This window comes from Lynx rufus, unplaced genomic scaffold (genome assembly GCF_022079265.1).
Source record: "Lynx rufus isolate CCGP_SWC_20201006 ecotype Redwood Valley unplaced genomic scaffold, mLynRuf1.p SCAF_1, whole genome shotgun sequence".
NCBI lineage: Eukaryota > Metazoa > Chordata > Mammalia > Carnivora > Felidae > Lynx > Lynx rufus.
The window spans coordinates 76,667,026-76,686,002 of NW_025814823.1; positions in this window are offsets into that span (position 1 = coordinate 76,667,026).

Below are 18,977 nucleotides of genomic sequence, written 5' to 3' on the forward strand. Positions count from 1 at the left end.
AAACCGTGTGTCCTAAATTCTGAAGTCCCAGTTAATTCTGAAAGCCAGCGTGCCAAGGTGTGGCAGCACACTTGGAAAAGCATGGGTGCTTGCTTGTGTATCTGACGCATTTCGTTCTAACACACACGGCAGCTGCCTAGGCCACAGGAGCCACAGAAGGTCAGAAAAAGACAACATATTCAGCACCCAAGAACGCGTTAGGGGTAAATGCAGGCTATTCTAGTGAAAAAGTCTGCATAGTCAAAGAATGGGACTTGAGGGGAGAGGCTGTGATCAGGAAAATCCACAGTAGGATAGGATATAGAACAGCCTTGACAAATGTCTTTCGATTTAAGGAGATGCTGTCAGAGGTTGTATGGTCCAACCTCCTGCTCATCTACCAACCAGGCAAAACCCAGGCGCAGCCAGTGCTGGCTTCCTGCCACCTTCCCAGTGTGTCATAGCTAAGCTCCTGGAAGAGCTGGGATAGGAATGTGCAGGGTTGGAATTCTGATCCAAAGGTCATTGGGTGGTCTATGATGCTTGGAAGGGAGAAAGTTCTCCTTGGAAGGGAGAGAAAGATTTCCATAGCTCCTTTAAAATACAAAGTGTGTAAAATAGAATTGAGTGCTTACAATCCAGAAAAATCCCTCGACCGGCACACCTGGGGGGGCTCAGTCGGTTGGGTGGCCGACTTGGGCTCAAGTCATGATCTCACAGCTCGTGGGTTCGAGCCCCGCGTCGGGCTCTGTGCTGACAGCTCGGAGCCTGGAGCCTGCTTTGGATTCTGCGTCTCCCCCTCTCTCTGCCCCTCCCCGGCTCACACTCTGTCTCTGTCTCTCAAACTATACAAACATTAACAGAAATTTAAAAAAAAAAAAAAAAAAGCCCTTGATCTAGATTACATCAGAGGACTGGGAAACATGGTCTCCCTCTTGTACTGGTTTTCTGCAAAAGAACAAAACGTTGGGCTTTATTTTTAAACACCAAATTTCCACTGTAAGCTAGACCCCTTCTCCCTCGGTGCCACTGGTCAGAATAGTAGGGTTCTAATCCTTTAGCTGTGAGTTAACCTGGCAAAGAAATTCAACTTTTTTATGGCTGAGAAAAGCCAGCTAATTTTTCGTCTTAACCGTTCTAAAATGCCAGACAATACAAAATGTAATTTTGTGGATTCTAGATTCATCCTGTGATTAATACTTAAACACCCAGGGCAGAGGTATTTGAAAGGTGCTCCCTGTTTTTGGCATCTCCATTTGGGGTTACAAATTAGAACCCCCTACACATAGCATATGCTTGGGTAATTATAATTCTGTGGTCCATAGTCTCAAAATAAGTTTCTAATTTTAGTCAGAAGCTTCTAAATGCAAAACTAAGGAGGGTGGTGGGAAAAGGGAAGAAAAACTAAGTCCTCTCATGCAAAGGAAGGCAGGGATTTGAGGCGAAGGACAGCCAGGTTTATTCAGGTAAAATGCACACATGGCGAGATTCATTCTTTCTAGGTGAACAGTTGTAAGAATTCTAACAAGTGCACAGTAGTATAAGTGTCACAGTTAAGATATAGAACAGTCCTATCACCCTACAAGTCTCCCTCATCCGAGGCAGGGAACCACAACTGTCAAGCAAAAGAGACCCCAAAAAGGAAATTTTAAGCAGTGGATAAGTAGAAAGCCAACGGGGAGAGTATTTTATCATTTAAGTAAAGGGAAATGAACATTTCAAGAACAATGGCGGGGAAGAGGGATGGGGGTGGGGAGAGGGACAAATCTACACTTTAGGGCAACCTTTCAAGAGTTATTTTTCTTTCTCCTTGAATACCTGAAGCAGTTTCTCTATCTTTAGTATGGTTCTCAGACGCTGTCAACTAAATTATAGTTTTAATTAATTTCAACATCTATACATTGACACTTATTAGGAGCTCTAAGACATGGTAGGCTGCATGACTCATCCGTTCAATTAGACCATAAAGTCCTGGATGGCAAAATTTAAATTCCACTTTTGTATCTAGCAGGGTACCTAGCCCAGCACCTGGTAAAAGGCTGATGCTTATCGGTATATGTCACGTGTCTGTGAATACATCTATTGATTAGAGATGCTAAGAGGAAGTACTTTTAAAAAGTACATCTGCCCGCAGATTTTCAAAGAGTAAATTTTATTATAAACTTATTTGGAGGATTGCTTGGTTACTTACAATAGCTAAGATAAGGGAAACGACTTAGCTGTCCATTGATTGATGAACAGATGAAGTTCTGGTGTCTATATATACAGGGTAATATTATTCAGCCATTAAAAAATGAGAAAATCCTACCATTTACGGCAACATGGATGAATCTTGAAGGCATGATGCTAAGTGAAATAAGTTCGACAGAGGAAGATCCACTGTATGATCTCAGCTACATGCAGCATCTTAAAGAACTCATAGACAAGGGTATCCGATTTGTGGTTGCCACAAATGGAGGAAAGAAGGTAACCCAAGGGTACCAACTTCCAGTTAAAAGACCAAGAAATACTAGAGATACAACATACAAAATGACTAGCGTTGACATTGCTGTACGATAACGTATGAAAGTTGTAAGAGGGAATCCTCAAAGTTCTCATAACCAGAATTTTTCTTTTCATTGTACGTATGTGGAAAATACGGATGTGTTATCTGTGGTCATCGCTTCACAATATGTGTAAACCGAACCATCAAGCTATCTGCCTTAAGCTTTTATAGTGACATATGTCGATTATTTTTCAACAGAACCACAATAACAACAAAAAGATGGCTTGAATCTTCCACCACGTATTATGTTTCCCTTCTTGGTCATTTGCTGGCTTGTGTAAATAATTATATAACCTCTGAATTAGTACACAGCAGAAAGGGATCAATACCAGACATAGACGGATGAATATACCTCTGAGAAAATGAAATCATTATGGTTTGTGAACTATGAAATTATGTACCTCCACCAGGCATATGCCAAGAGCTTCATGCAATGCGCCTACAATAAGGCATCATTAACTTCCAGAACTCAGCGAATGGAGCCCCCCTGCAGCTGGCCATTTGTTGTGATGGGCCCCAACTACTTTATGTTATTGACACATGCATAAAAATGATGCCGCCAATTGGCCAATCTATTTACCTTTGCCACAAGGTAAATAGACCCACTGTCTTAGAAAGGCAACCAGCTCAGGTTGTGATCATTGAATACCTCAGTCCGAGATCATTGCTGAGGCAACTTGAAAATTCAACCACCTCTCCCCCTCCACCCGTAGTTGGTTATGTGTTAGGAGGACCATAGATCTTTCTGTTGCTTTTCTTCGGTAAGAGTGGGGGAAAATGTGCCAAGGAATACAATCTGAGCAAAGCAGACAACCATAGAGATTTCATAATTTTAAAGCTACTCTGACTTCTATCTGTTGCTGTCACAGAATAAACAGCCTAGTAACTGCACCTATCTCTTTCTACACTGGTCCAGGGCAACATCCCGGGAAAATGGAGGAAAAACAAAGAGGTCATGGCTTCAGGTCTCTAGGATATTATAAACGTCTTTCTCCTCGAATTCAAGGGTTGGTGCTGAAAACCTTCTGTCTTCAAAAAGTGATTTTTATCCTAAATATACCTCTAGGCTAAATTGCCTCTGAGGATTATTATTGGTCATTAGAGGTGTGTATGTGAGAAAGACCAAATCAACTTTTTTTCTGCCTGACAGTGAAAAATAATCCTTATCTTTACATTGACCAGCAAGCACAGTGAAAAAGGTGAGGTGCCCAGATCCTAATCGTGTCAAAGTCTGGGAAGTGAATTGCTAGGGAATAAGTCTTTTGGTCCTTGGTTTCTTGGGCAAGACCAACTCCTACTGAAAGAATGGAGTTTTCCCTGAAGAGGGGATGATCTCACCATGAAACAGTCATTCCAGAGGCTCTGAACACTGTGAACAAGTAAACAAGTCTAAAAAATGGTGACTAAAGTCTGATCACTCCCCCACTGCCCCAGTGCAGAGAATGTTCCTGAAATTGACCAGTCTAGTTGTTTTAGGCAAGGTGAGATGTAACGCGTCACAAAATGGGGGATGGCTGGGAGGGACAAGTGACAAGAAGGAGGATCAGACATAAAACAAACTACATTTCCAAATACACTGCAGACCTTGCTTAAAGGGGATGGGGTGAAAGAAGGATGCCATCCTCAAAGGATTAGGATTGTGTTAATAATTATCATAACCTCAGGAGCCTTGATACATTGCCACTCTCTGCTGGACCCCACAAACCATCTAAGGACTATCCTCCTCAAAGCTCAATTACTGAAATACCAAAATATTTTTAATGTTAAAAGAAATTTAATGTAATTTTAATGTACTAGGTTAGGGTCCCTCAAAAACGTATGCCCATCCAGAAACTCAGAATGTGACCGTATTTGGAAATAGCGTTTTTGAAGATATAATCAAGTTAAAATCAGTTCATACTGTACTAGAGTGGGCCCTAATCCAGTAACTGGGGTCTTTAAAACAGATGGCAAACTTGGACACAGAGGCTCAAAAAAAAGTTAGAAGAGGACGCACAGGGAGAATGGCATGGGATTGGTGTAATGTGTCTACGAACCAAGGAACACCGAAGTAGATAGCAACCACCAGAAGCTGGAAAAAGGCGAAAAGAGCATCTGCTTCAAGGAAAAGGGCACCTGGGTGGCTCAGCTGGTTAAGCATCTGACTCTTGGTTCCGGTTCAGATCATGATCTCATGATCTGTAAGTTCGAGCCCCAAGTCAGGCTCTGTACTGACAGTGCAGAGCCTGCTTGGGATTCTCTCTCACCCTCTCTGTCTCTGTCCCTCCCCTGTTTGCTCTCTCTCTCTCTCTCAAAATAAATAAACTTAAAAAAAATTAAAAAATCCTTCAAAGAAAGCATAGCCTTGCGGATGCCTGGGTTTCAGACTTCTAGCTGCCAGAACGATGAGAAAATACTTTTCTGTTGTGTTAAACCACACAGTTGGTGAACCATTATAGATATACTACTGAAAATAATAATTACGATTATAGAAATAATATCTACCAGGGTGCCTGGATGGCTCAGTCAGCTAAATGTCTGACTTCAACTCAGGTCATGATCTCATGGCTTATGGGTTCAAGCCCTGCATCAGGCTCTGTGCTGACAGCTCAGAGCCTGGAGCCTGCTTCGGATTCTGTGTCTCCCTCTGTCTCCCTGCCCCTCCCCTGCTCATGCTTGGGCACTGTCTCTCAAAAATAAACATTAAAAAATATTTGAAAAATATCAAAGAAAACTGCCCTACCATTTAAACAAAAAGAGAAATATCCCATTAAATGGATGGCAGGAAGCAAGAAATAGGCTCCACAAGTAGCAAGGACTTGGGTGGAACATTAATCATAGTGCTGACTCTCCCAGGACCCCTGGCTCCTTACTGCTAAAAGGAGGTCAACAAAAATCGTTGTGTATATTTCATGTAGTTTTTTTTTTTCAACATGGACATTTGAAAGGTCAAACAAAACATTTTAAGGCAATGGCAAGTGTAAGGTTCTAAGCAGATATAAATCGCCATTATTAATAACCATAGGCTGGTTTGGTTCTTTAATAGCATTGAAATTTAAGAGAATAATTCCAGGCAAGTTGTTTAGAAATCATTGCTCTTTAACTCTCCTGGAATAAATTTCTCAGCCTGGATCAAAGATTTAATAAAAGGGCAAAGAACAAACGGATATTAGCAATCAAAAAAGAGAAAACATTTACAAAGGTCAGTCTACCTCTACAAGCAACAATATATTTTACAAATTAAAAATCTACATAATGGTGCAAATGTGTGGCTTAGGGAATAATGGACTAGAATTGTGTATAAATACAAAAGATACGTATAGATACAAATACGCACAAACGCTAACACGCACGTACTCTAGGGTTACGGCACATAGCATACCTATCTTTAGTTGGGGTAGTCTCTTAAAAAAACAAAACAAAAACAGGAAATACCATTGACCTCCACAAATTGTGGTCAAGAAAATATAATGGCATCTCCAATCCAGGCTAAAATGTCATTTGTTACTTTGTCCATCAGCAGTACTGGTCATGAGTATTTTTTTACTATGTTTGTAAGTAAGTATGGTTAAGAACCGCACTTACGTAGCCGCCACTCTGGAAAACAAAGGTTCCTCAAAAAATTAAAAATAGAACTACGCTACGACCCAGCAATTGCACTACTAGGTATTTATCCAAAGGATACAGGAGTGCTGATTCGAAGGGGCACACACACCCCAACATTTATAGCAGCGCCTTTGACAATAGCCAAAGTATGGAAAGAGCCGAAATGTCTATCGACTGAGGAATGGATAAAGAAGATGTGGTGTATATGCGTGTGTGCATATATACACACACACACACACACACACACACACACACACACACACACAATGAAATATTACTGGGAGATCAAAAAGAATGAAATCTTGCCCTTTGCAACAATGTGGATGGAAGTAGAGTGCATTATGCTAAGAGAAATAAGTCCGAGAAAGACAAATATCATGATTTCACTCATATGTGTAATTTAAGATACAAAACAAATGAACATAAGAGAAGGGAAGCAAAAATAATATAAAACCAGAGAGATGGAGACAAACCATTAGGACTCTTAAATACAGAAAACTGAGGGTTGGTGGCAGGGTGTTGGGTGAGAGGAAGGGCTAAAGGGGTGAGGGGCATTGAGGAGGACCTTTGTTGGGATGAGCACTGGGTGTTATATATAAAGGGATGAATCACTAAATTCTATTCCTGAAATCATTATGACACTATGTGTTAACTCGAATTTAAAAAAAAGAAAAGAAAAGAAAACCGAGCCTACGTGGCTCGGTTTGTTGGGCATCTGACTCTTGATTTCAGCTCAGGTCATGGTCCCAGGGTCGTGGGATCGAGCCCCATGTCAGGCTAAGAACTAGATTAGCAGTAGCAACTGGAACTCTATCTCTTGAGAGGATTTTTTTTTTTTTAGTATTTATTTTTGAGAGAGAGAAAGAGAGAATGAATGAATGAATGGATATGGAAGCAGGGGGTGGGGCAGAGAGAGAAGGAGACACAGAATCCTAAGCAGTCTCCGTGCTCTGAGCCTTCAGCACAGAGCCCAAAGCGAGGCTCAAACTCACGAGCCGTGAGATCATGACCTGAGCCAAAGTTGGATGCTTAACTGAGTGAGCCACCCAGGCGCCCCTCAAGAGGAAATTTAATTAGTATTTATTGAACAATTATATTTTAAAACAGTTGTGTGGCTCATAAAAAATGAAAAAATATATACATACCATATGTATTAGTGTCACTATGGTCAACATTAAAGTCAAACGTCTACCACATTCGAAGGGAGTTTTGAAACTCAAATAAATGAACAGTATTTACAATGTCTAAACAGGCCCCCTTACCTGGCCTCAGACTTCTCAAAAATTTGTGTTCCTTTTTATTCTGAGCCCACATTGTCACATGAGAAAATGAAAAAAATATACACCATATGAAAAATATGGTATATATACCACACCATACCATTGTCACATGATCCCAGCTAAGTCTCACATCCAGCAAAAGCCCACTCATCCAAAAGGGCAGATGTGACAAATAAAAACCTTTCAGTGCCCTGCAGATCCTGCCCTAAACTCCATTCACCCACATAAGCTCTTCCGACTGGGGAACTCTCATCTTCATGGTGAATTCTCTGAAAGGTCACGAGTGCCTGCTTTCTCATCAACTCCCAAGCCCATTTCCCAATGCTCAAGCCTGTCCCCTTTCTCTGATTGCTTGGTGTCCTTGATCGCTGGTTCCTGAAACTTATTCCTCCTCGACTTCCTGGGTTTCCATGTACTGTCCTCATCATCCCTTCCCAGGCTCCTTGCTGTCTTTGCTTCCTACACCCGATTCTCAAAGGTAAATTCTCTCCAGCCAAGGGTCTTCAGCTCTCTGCAGTTACCTCAGAGACTCCTCTGTTCTTCCCTAGTCTTGACCTCTGTCTTCAACTGGAGAGCCACAGCCACCCCCAGCTGCTTGCAAGATTATTTTCAAGATGGTATATATGGTCTATTTGGTAATTCTTTCAAAATATTTTAGTATAACCAGTGGTGTGTCCTTTTGTGCATCATCTTGTTTTACTTGGGCTGGTTTTACTATCATATATTAAATTCGCCATCTATATAGCAGCTACAAAAAATGCTTGAAACCCTATTACCTAAGTTATATAGGCTTAGTATAAATTATGCCAGAAATTTTTCATTGATGAAACAAATATCCATGAAAGATTTCATAGAACCCACTGTTGTTACAGGAGACAGAGATATAGGAGTCTCATACCTAGAGTTATGGTTTGCCTTCTTTTCTGCCCCTTCAACTCTACCTTCTGTTCCCTATCCCCAATTCACCTCACCCCTGCCCCTTTGCACCAACTACACAGAGGGGACTTCATTTCCCGACCTGACTAGAAGTTTGGCCAACCCTCCAATTGACTACCATTACATCCATCTTAGAATTAACCTTTCCTGCAAGGTACTCGCCAGAAGGTGTGAGACAAAGGGGAGATGCCTGTGCACTTATGAGTACCTCCATGATGTGTTGTTGTTGCTGTTTTCCTTGCTTGCTAATTATGTTTTCCCTTGGGGAGAATTTTGGGCTGATAGTTGCTATAAGATATAAACACATAATGAGGTTGTGGCAGAGACAGGTTGTAGCTGAGAATACATGTAGCCCCTACCTAGAAGGATCCCTACCTAGGGATCCCCTGACCATTGCTGAATAGCAGAATTGGCTTAGGTCAGCATACAAATGCAATAAAAAAAAAAAAAATTCACTGTTATTGAAGTCACATAGTCGAGATCGCCCAGTTTTCTACCCTTTCCAAATGCCTGACTCCAGATTTCGTATTTTCTCTCCCTCCCAGTCTGGAAACATGGTAGGTCTCCCTTTCTCCCCCACCTCCACATCGTACAGCAGTCCTGTCTTGTTACCGCCTTTCCCATTACACTCCGCTGTCCGTTCTCGTTATGGATTGAATTGTGTCTCCATAAAGTGGCGAGGTTCTAGTCTCTTATACCTGTGTATGTGACCTTATTTGTAAATAGGTCATTGGAGATGTGGTCAAATTAAGATGAGGTGGTTAGGACGGGCTTAATCCAATAGTACTAGGGCTCTCATAAGAGGAAAAACACAGACACCAGGGAAGACAGCCATGTGAAAACAGGCAGAAACTAGAGTCCTTGCTGCTATAAGCCAAGGAACCTTGGGGCTACCAGAAGCTGGAAAAGGCAAGGAAGGATCCTCTCCTAGAGGTTTTGGTGGGAACGTGGCCCTGCTGACACTTCAGAACTAGGTGACAATACATTTATTTCAAGCCACCCAGTTTGTACTTTGTCACGATAGCCCTAGGAAACTCCTGCAAGCCCCAACATTACTGATCCTGCTTAGCCCTCAGAATAAATTGGTGCTCAGTAATTGCTTGTCATACGAACGCCTGATGATTGATGACTTCAAGGCTCTGATCCCATTCGCCTCTTCATTCTTTGTATTGAGATGAGATTAATTTTCCTATTGTGTGGCTTTGACTCTTGTGATTCTCTTGCTCAAAATCCTTGAGGATCATTACCTACATTTAGAACAGAGTCAAAATCCTGGGCAGGTCTCCAAACCCTGCTCTCCAACTGTTTATCTCCTTCCCTAGACACTGGAGACCCCAGCCCTTCCCCCAAAGCCCTGTTTCCCACACCTCTACCCCAAACTGTTCCCCACTTGAACTGCCCTTTCTCTTTCCTCCACCAGTCAGACCTAACTTACAAGCCATTGCTTGAGTAACGGCTTTTACAATCGCTAGAGTAGGCATTTGCATCTTCCTGCTTCATAAAACCACAAGTATCCGTATCTCTATCGTCACACCCTACAATTCACTCCACAACACAATCTTCTATCTCCCCCACTGGGTTCCAAACTCCTTTTTGCGTGCTCCGCACTGCCTCCCGGAGACACTGGCGTATCGCGTAATATTGATTGAACTGGGGAAAAAATGAATTATGGGTTGTCTATCAAATTCAGTAGTCACTTGTTAATGAAGCAGAGTTCATCCTCCTGATCAAAAGGTGTCCACAGACACCTGTGCAGTCAGGTCAAGTCTTCATAAGTTGCCAAGCAATAGATCATGCGTCAGAGACAAACGACCCTCATGCAATTGTTTGGTAACATGCAAATGTTTGGTAACGTGACCACTCTGCATGCCCGTGGACACGAACACTCTAGTCACTGCTTATGTTTTCCTTCTCAACTCTTCTAAATGGAAAAAGGGAATAGGTTAGCGTGCATATACATGCATTCATATTTATAGATACATCAACAAATGTCAACTCACCATACGCCTAAGAGAATTTGCTAAAAAGGGAAGAGGTTATCAGAAATATGCTACCTAAAGACAGGAAATTGAGTCCTGTTACCTAATCTTTACAGAAACCTTGGAATTCTTTTGCTAGTGTCATGCCACAACACACAATTGACACAGGCTGGTATTTATCTTTGCAACTTATGGCAACAATAAGGCTGGATCATGACTAACTGCGGAATGCCATTTTATAGGAATCCTTCAGTTCCTTAGTGTTCAAGCATTCCAGTTGCTGTATGTAGCTGATTAACTGGACTTAATAGACTTTCCTTGCTAAGTTCCGTTGTTGCTTCTGGCTCTATGGATTTATTCTGGCTCAGCTAATTGATGCCCTGTTTCAAATGCTCGCAGTAAAAGGTTTGCACGTAAGAACTATTTTACTATTTTTCTGGAAAGAACAAAAATTAGAAATAAGTGGTGTGCAAGATCTAGGAAATGACTGGGAGTGAGGAAAACTGGTTTGCAAATGTGTTGCCAAAAACGAATACCTTGAGATAAGTACTTTTATTACGAAAGGTAGTATCCAGCATAGAACAAATGGCGTCACCTGCAAAAGGAAACGTGAATTTCAAAACCAAAAAAGGCAATCTAGTTTGCATTTCCACGTCTATACTTCCCAGTGTCGAACTGCATTCTTCATTTCTGCCTCGCCCCTGTGCATTTCCAAGACAATGAAGAACTTAAAAAGATGCAACATCACTAACTCCACCAATGCTCTGAGTAGAACACTTGAGTGTTCAGAGTTCAGTCTTGAGCATTAACTTCCCATTGCATCGTTTTGTTTTGCTTTAAACAAACATCACTGTGCCTTACACTCAAATCCTTTGCTATATATCCTCATAACTCCCAAAGACCAAACGATAAAGAAGATGAGTGACAGGCTTCCTCCGTCCCCACCCCACCTCCATCATGAGCTAGCTACTCAAATAACACAATCAGATCTCAGCAGTTCAAATACAACCATATATCCCGACTTTCTGTGAAAACAGGTCTTGGGGAAGCGATGAAGACTTGATATCTATTCATTGTAAGAAACAGAACTTGAGTTCCAGCTCTCCCACCTTTGCATAAAGTTCTCATTGATTCTTAGGGGGTTAGCAATGTCATAGCTTTTAGAAAGTGTAACCAAGAAGCTCCCCAGAGCATTAGGTTTCACCATTTAGTTTTATTCCTTTGGGGATTTTCAACTTTAATTATCATCAATACCATGGTTTTATAAGGATAAGAATGTGGATATTCATAGGAAGGCGGGGAAACGCTGGATATATCTGAACTATGTTCATTAGCAACCAGTGGGATAAATTCAAATGTTTCACAGACTTATGTACATACCAAACTAATCTTCAGAGGTACTGAACATTTGGATTGTGTTTCCTCGTACAGCGGGATTGACTTCACAGAACACCGATCATATCGGCTTGTCCTCAACCTATTTCCATTAAGTTTTGCTGTCCCCCAAAAGCATTTGAGAAAGCAAAAACCAGGTATGTTACTGGTCCTTGAGAGGCTAAAGTCAGTTGAGAGGTCAGAAGTTAGGGAAAATAGAGACATGGAAATCGTTAAAGTCATAATGATGTCGTAAAGAAAATTGTTTCAAAGAGTTTTTCAGTATAAACATTTTCTATGGGTTATATTAATCTGGAAAGATAAGTGACCTTCCTATGAGCAATTTTAAAGGTATGAAGGACCACTGGTATTGTTCTTAGGACCATGTATAACATCTCAAGTAACAGCAAAACAACATAGCAACCTCATTACTACACATTAAACTTTAACGGTGTCATATTTCTATGTATAACAATATTAAAATAGGAGTGGAGTCATAAGTTGGTCTTTTTCCCATAAACATTCCATTTGACAGTAATACCTAGAGTTGACTTCCTTCCCACGTCCAAAATGTGAGTCAGTAAAAGTCAAACATATTTCTAAAAGATACAAAGTTATACCAATAGACGGACACTAACTGACATGCATCCTTAGCATTCAACTTCACAGCTGATCTTGAAAATGATGCATCAGAAACGAGTGTGCTCAAAAAAGTCAGTTTTTTTTCAATTTTTGTTAACGTTTTATTTATTTTTGAGACAGGGAGAGACAGAGCATGAACAGGGGAGGGGCAGAGAGAGAGGGAGACACAGAATCTGAAACAGGCTCCAGGCTCTGAGCTGTCAGCACAGAGCCCAGCGCGGGGCTTGAACTCACGGACCGCGAGATCATGACCTGAGCCGAAGTCAGCTGCTTACCCGACTGAGCCACCCAGGTGCCCCTCAAAAAAGTCAGTTTTAACGGATTTCAACTCCCCATAACAACTGGAAATCCAGTTTTTAAAGTTGACTTATTCAAATACTTTGTATCATGTAAACCAAATTATCAGAAATATTTAACAAAGAGCAATTTTTATCTCTTTGGCATGTTAGCTCTCAAACAACAAAAACAAAACACAAACAACAACAAAAAGAAAACATGCCAGGTTTCCTCAGTTAGGCTTAAGTACAAAAATTTCTGGTACCCAACTTTTCCACTTTTTTTTTTTTTTGCAACAAGATAAAAATAAAAATGTATCCTATTAATTAAAAAAGGCATCAAGACGACAAAATTCTTTGAGAAATGCAAGTTAAAATGGAAAAAAAAAGGTGGAAAGGGTACAAAAATTACGGCAGAAGTTCAAAGTAAATAACAAACTGCTTCATAAATACTGGAATTTAAAAGGAACAAAATGGAACGGATATTTTCGAAATGAACATATGGTGTCTTCCCCTTTAATAAATTGGTGTTAGTATCAACAGCAAAAATAAAAATAAAAGATAAAGGAGCTAATGCTTATTCAAAACCAATTCCAAACTGCAGACTACACAAAATAGACTTAACGCAATGCAGGAAACCCCACAAGTCTCCAGATTGGCACTTGTCATTGTTCAAACAGGAAAAACAGTGAAGTGTTGATTTAAGGATCTGTAACGTTGTCCATAAAGAAGTAGCACTGGGGTAGATATAATGGAGGTAAGTAAAGTGTTTCCCTTTCTCAAAGGATATCCTTTACTCAAAAAAAAAAAAAATTCATTTAATGGTTTCAGGGAAACAGCACACCGCTTTAACAGAGAAACCTCAAGATTCTGCAATCGCTCCTGTATTGAAGATATTCCCAAGCATAACAGGGAGCTCGCCAACCACCTGAGACGGGAAATTGATCCTCTACTGTAAAATGCATCTTAACACTATGGTTAGTCTCAAGGAATTTAGGAGACCCAAGAATACATCTCTGGCGTGCCTTCCCCGCCACAAACATGTGTAATTGTAGTGACATTTGAATCTGGACGCACATACCTCTCTAAAAGTATAGAATAGTATGTACGAATGCCACCAGGGGAAACCAGCAGGGAATGGGAATGTAACCGAAGAGCCTGTGTGGATATGTGTGCACACATACAGGTGAGATTTTTAAGTCAGCAACATTTTCTACGGTTGACTTTTCCTTTTTTTTTTTTTTTTTAAGCCACTTGGAGGTGTAACTGATATACACAAAGCCATACAGTTTCATGTGCAAAATCTGATGAGTTTGGAGATAAGTGTTCACCATGAAACTGTCACCACAATCAATGCCCTAAACCTCCATCACCTCCAAAAATGTCCTCTGGACCTCTATTTATTTATTTACTATTAGAGGAACACCTAAGATCTACCTTCTTAGCAAGTTTAGGTCCACAACAGTGTCAGCTATAGGCACGATGCTAGATAGTGCATCTCTGGGACGTATTCAGAATATTGTATCCCTTTGAATAATACCTTCGCGGTCCCTCCCCCTCACCCAGCCCCTGGCAACTGCTATTCCAAGCTCTGCTTCTATGAGTGACCAATTCTTCCACGGTAATGGTACCATACGGTATTGGATCTGTGTCTGGCTATTCCCCTTAGCTATCATGTCCCCCAGGGTTGATCTTAAAGTGACACGTACACCCAAACTAAACTGTGATCAATATTAGTGGAATGATTCCCAACATTTCAACAATTCGAGAGTACTTTACTCTATGAATTTCATGACCTGAAAGGTCTCAAATTTGCCTTCCGAGGAAAATGGAATTTAAAATCTGTTTGCTATTGCATTCATTAGAGACAAATTTAACTGAAGCGACAGCAAAAACAGCACCTGGTACACACGTTGCTGAAGTCTTATTCCATCGAAGGATTTAAAAGATCTTGTGCGCACTTAAGATTCTGAGAACCAGTGTCAGAGACCCTTTGACTTAGAAGCAAGAAATCCTGCTGTAAATCTTAGCTCTCATATTTACTGGCTGTGAGTAACCACTTAAACCCTGTTCGGGAACCTCAGTCTCAACGTCAGTAAAATTAAGGTAAGGATACCATCATGCCAATGTCATAGGTTATTGTAAGGATCAAGTTTTTTAAAAACAATATATGTTTTACCACACCAGACACATTCATTATTAAAAGTTTAACTACTTTGATGAGTATTTCTGGCATACATAAACCATAAATGATTGGACCATTCCAAAGTAATGGTGAAAGGGATCTATGCATTCCCCCACCACTACACCCCGCAAGAAGCTTTATAAAATCACAACAGACAGACAGTGTCGGGAAAACGCAGAAGCACGCAACGCGTCACAAAGTCAGAAAATCCTCGCTGTTAAGAATGGTTAAGAAGGATTAAGAATCATCCTAAGCAGACCGAACCCTTCTGACGTTGCATTTTGTCAGTAAATTGCCATAATGGCAAAATGACCTTATCACTGCAAAACGCCGTTGCGAGTAATTTTAGTAGTAATCACAGGTAGTAATAGAGGTAGTAATGAGGTGAAGGGGAAGGGGAAGAAAAGGTCAAAGTTGTTCATATTCAAGTGTACAAATCAATACTAATGTGGTTTGACCTAAACTTTGGTTCAAGTTTATAGTTATTAATTTGCATGAGGAAAATCTGTGAATCTACATATGAAGAAAACATTGTGTTAACTGAACAGCTAGATGGAACTCGTAATATCAAAATACTAACGTGACTTAGCCAACGAAGATTTGAGCATACACCACGCGCAACTCTGCTCCAAGTACAAGAGGATTAAGGTTTTGATAACAAATAACACCCGGTCCTGGCAAGGATGAAGGGCAATGACCCTCTTGCATATTTCCGGGAGATAAGTGTATTACTACATCTTTGAAAATATTCTGCAAATACATATGGCTTTTGACTTGCTGTCGCCCTTTTGAAAACCAGCCTACAGAGATCAACAGAAGGAAAGATATGTATAAAGGATATTTACTGCAATGTTTTTTATAGCAGAAAAATTACAACACTAACAAGTACAACAAATCTGGAACGATACTTAATATTCATCATTGGGGAAAGAGATAAAAAGGCAGAACATTAAAAATAATGAGCTAGAACTAGATAAACTGACCTGGGAGAAGTCCATGATACATTGTTAAATGAGTTAAATGAAAAAAGGAAGTGTGAGAGATTCAAGGAGTTCTGTGTGAATCTCTAAGTAATAAAACCATATTATAAGCAATACCTGCTCAATTTTTTAATTGGCCAAAAACAATTTTGAAAAATGGCAAAGAAGGTAGTGAGATGATTTTGAGTTCGCATTCAAGTAACTTCAAAAATAGATGACAGACTTTTAATTAACTAAGTTTAAAAGAAAAAGCACTCAATAGGAGGCATGTACTTCATATTACCAAAACACACAAAGGTCATTGAGTGGAGCCGCTGAGTGGCTCACTCGGTTAAGCATCCAACTTTGGCTCAGGTCATGATCTCACGGTTCCTGGGTTCGAGCCCGCATCAGGCTCTGTGCTGACAGCTCGGAGCCTGGAGCCTGCTTCACATTCTGTGTCTCCCTCTCTCTCTGCCCCTCCCCCACTCACACTCTGTGTGTGTCTCTCTCTCAAAAGTAAACGAACATTTTAAAATTAAAAAAAAAAAAGAAAAAGAAAAAGAAATGTCATGGGTACCTGAAGTGTGGTTAAAATTGAACTGGAAGGAATTTGGGTAGAATGATTGGATAATATACCCTCCTAAGAATATTCTAGATCAAATGAAGGCAGAGGCTGGGAAAAGCTGAATGAGGCAAAACGATACTGGACTGAAAGATTTATTCTTTTCCATTTTCTCTGTCCAATAGACCAGTTCTGGTCAAGTCAACAAAAGAGTAGTTGTTACCTCACTTGAGCTCTTGGGAACTGAGCCCACTGAAATGTTTGGTTGTATCTAATTTTACTGTAATTTTGTTCGTAACCTAAGAGTGTCAAAATACTCTAGAGATAAAGACATTAATTAGCATTTCTAAATAAATTTGCTGAGCTATAATCTTAATCTGGTAATATTCTAGATACATTGAAAAAATAATTTAGTAAAAGAAAATGCTTATTAGCAATCAATCTTGAAAAGGCAGCATATCCTCAGAACTCATAGATACAGATGGCAATGCTTGTGGTGGGATCACAATGAAATGCTAAATAAGCCAATTTGTATACGATCTTCATCTCAAGTAATAGAGTATTTGTTTTTGTGGGATTCTGATTTCCAAAATTACCCCCCATGTAGACCTGAACATCATTCAGGCAACTACTTAGCACTTAAAAAGCTTTCACAGAAACAGATGGCATTAATAAATAAATCTGCATATCAAACACTCACTGATAAAACTATAAGCCAGCTATGAAAATTAAAATCCAAGGAAAATAGGTAAATATGGAGGAAAAAAGTTTGGTGTGTTCCCAAATACAGAAAAATAAGTGAACCCTGGGAAAGTTCTTAAAATGGCAGTTCGAAGCTTCAAGAAAGTACAAATTAAGTCACATGGGGGAAGTCTCAATGTTTCAATTGCAGTCAAAGCTTATTAAGTGTGAGTGCAGTGAAGAACAGGTCCCCAGTGTAGAAGGTATGTGAGATGGCAGTCATGTGGGACTCAGGTTTGACTTCGCAGTGGCATCTCCACATCAACGTAACCTGATATAGCTAACCAGACAACATTCATCAAAGGAAGAGTTTCTAATAAACAATACCTTCCTGCATGGTTTTAGCATCTGAGAATCTAAGAGTCAACTGCTGGGTAGATGGTCACTTCTTTATCTACACCAAGACGGGATTCAAAGATAACCATAGATTGTTTCAGATACAACATTCATTCCAACTTGAGTAAGAAATTACTAGAGTGAAAGTCACATGGCTTTGATTACTGTAAAGATACTGGCCAAAATCCTCTTAGATTCTCCAAATGGTGTATATAAATGTTTGCAATTCAGTTTTCACTGATAGTATAGTTTAGGAGACCCGATGCCTACCACCCATAATAAGGAATGCAAAGAGAAGTTCATGATTTCCATGGCAATTGCATTTGAGAAAAGCTGTTAAACAAGCTTGTTCAATCAAGTTTACCTTCCTGTTAAGATTACCATCTCCACTCTGGTTGAAAATCGGTGTGTATATTAAATAGCATGTTGAACAATATAAATTCACAATAAAACAAAAGAAGATTGCATTGAGTGTATAGGCAGACGTACCACAGGATACAAGCAGGCTAGGAAATGCTCTACTTGGACATCTGGAAAACTCTCCCAGTGTTGCAGTTAAGAACATCATTGAAAGATCTGGGAAGAGAAATCCAAAATCATTGCTTTCTGGCAACTTTGCTTCTGAAACAACATAGACAAAACAGCTATTTTTCAGAATTAGCCACATACTCATGAGTTCTGTACTAAGCTCCTATATCCCCCTTCCGCACACAAGCCTACAGAAGGCCTCCATCCATGAATCATCCGTTTTACCAATTGCTCTCGCAGCCACGTTCCTGAGAGGAAAGTCTGTGCTCACCCCCTCTCCCATCCTGACTTCCATCTCTCTCTCAACAGCTGCTTTCTTGGAACCCTTTCTTCCTACAGTTCCTGGGACATCCCTCTACCGACTGTCAACTCTCTCCCTTCATACCCCTGCTCCTTAAGTTCTCTTTGTCCTCTTTCCTCTACTTGGTATTTACAGGTGAAGGATTCCTTAGAACTGTCTTTGGTTCTCTTCTTAGGCCACCCAGACAGACTCCATGGAGGAGTCTCATCTACACTCCCCTAAATATCTCCTGGCAAGGTCTCTTTCCTAGTCTCAAACTCTGTGTATCCATTTACTGCTGGAAATATCCACCTGGGGTCCCAGGAGAAATTCACCCTCAACAGTTCATCGCTTACGTGATCAAGGTCTTTCCTTGTGACCCTTCACATCTATTTGTGCTCCTGTATTTCTTGTCCTGATTAATGGGAACCTTTTCTTTGACCAGGGAAGCATAATTAGTGTGAAAAGAGCTTGAAGTCCTGGAAGATGGGAGACATTTTGCATTCGCATTTGAGCCCCAGCATGACGTGACAAAGAGTTGATGGCCAATAAATGTTTTTTGAATGAGAAACAATATGTGAATTTTATAATGAAAACCGTTGAAAAAGAGCCACCCCAAAACTGAACAGGCAACAAAAATGTGAAACATTGAGATGAAAAGAACTTTTTTTTTTTTCCCTGAAGTAACTGGAAGATAAAAACCAGTGCCTGTGTACCGTTGAGCTTGTAGGGAATGTCTCTAAGACCTGGTAACAACAGGCATTCAATAAATATTTGTACAATGACTT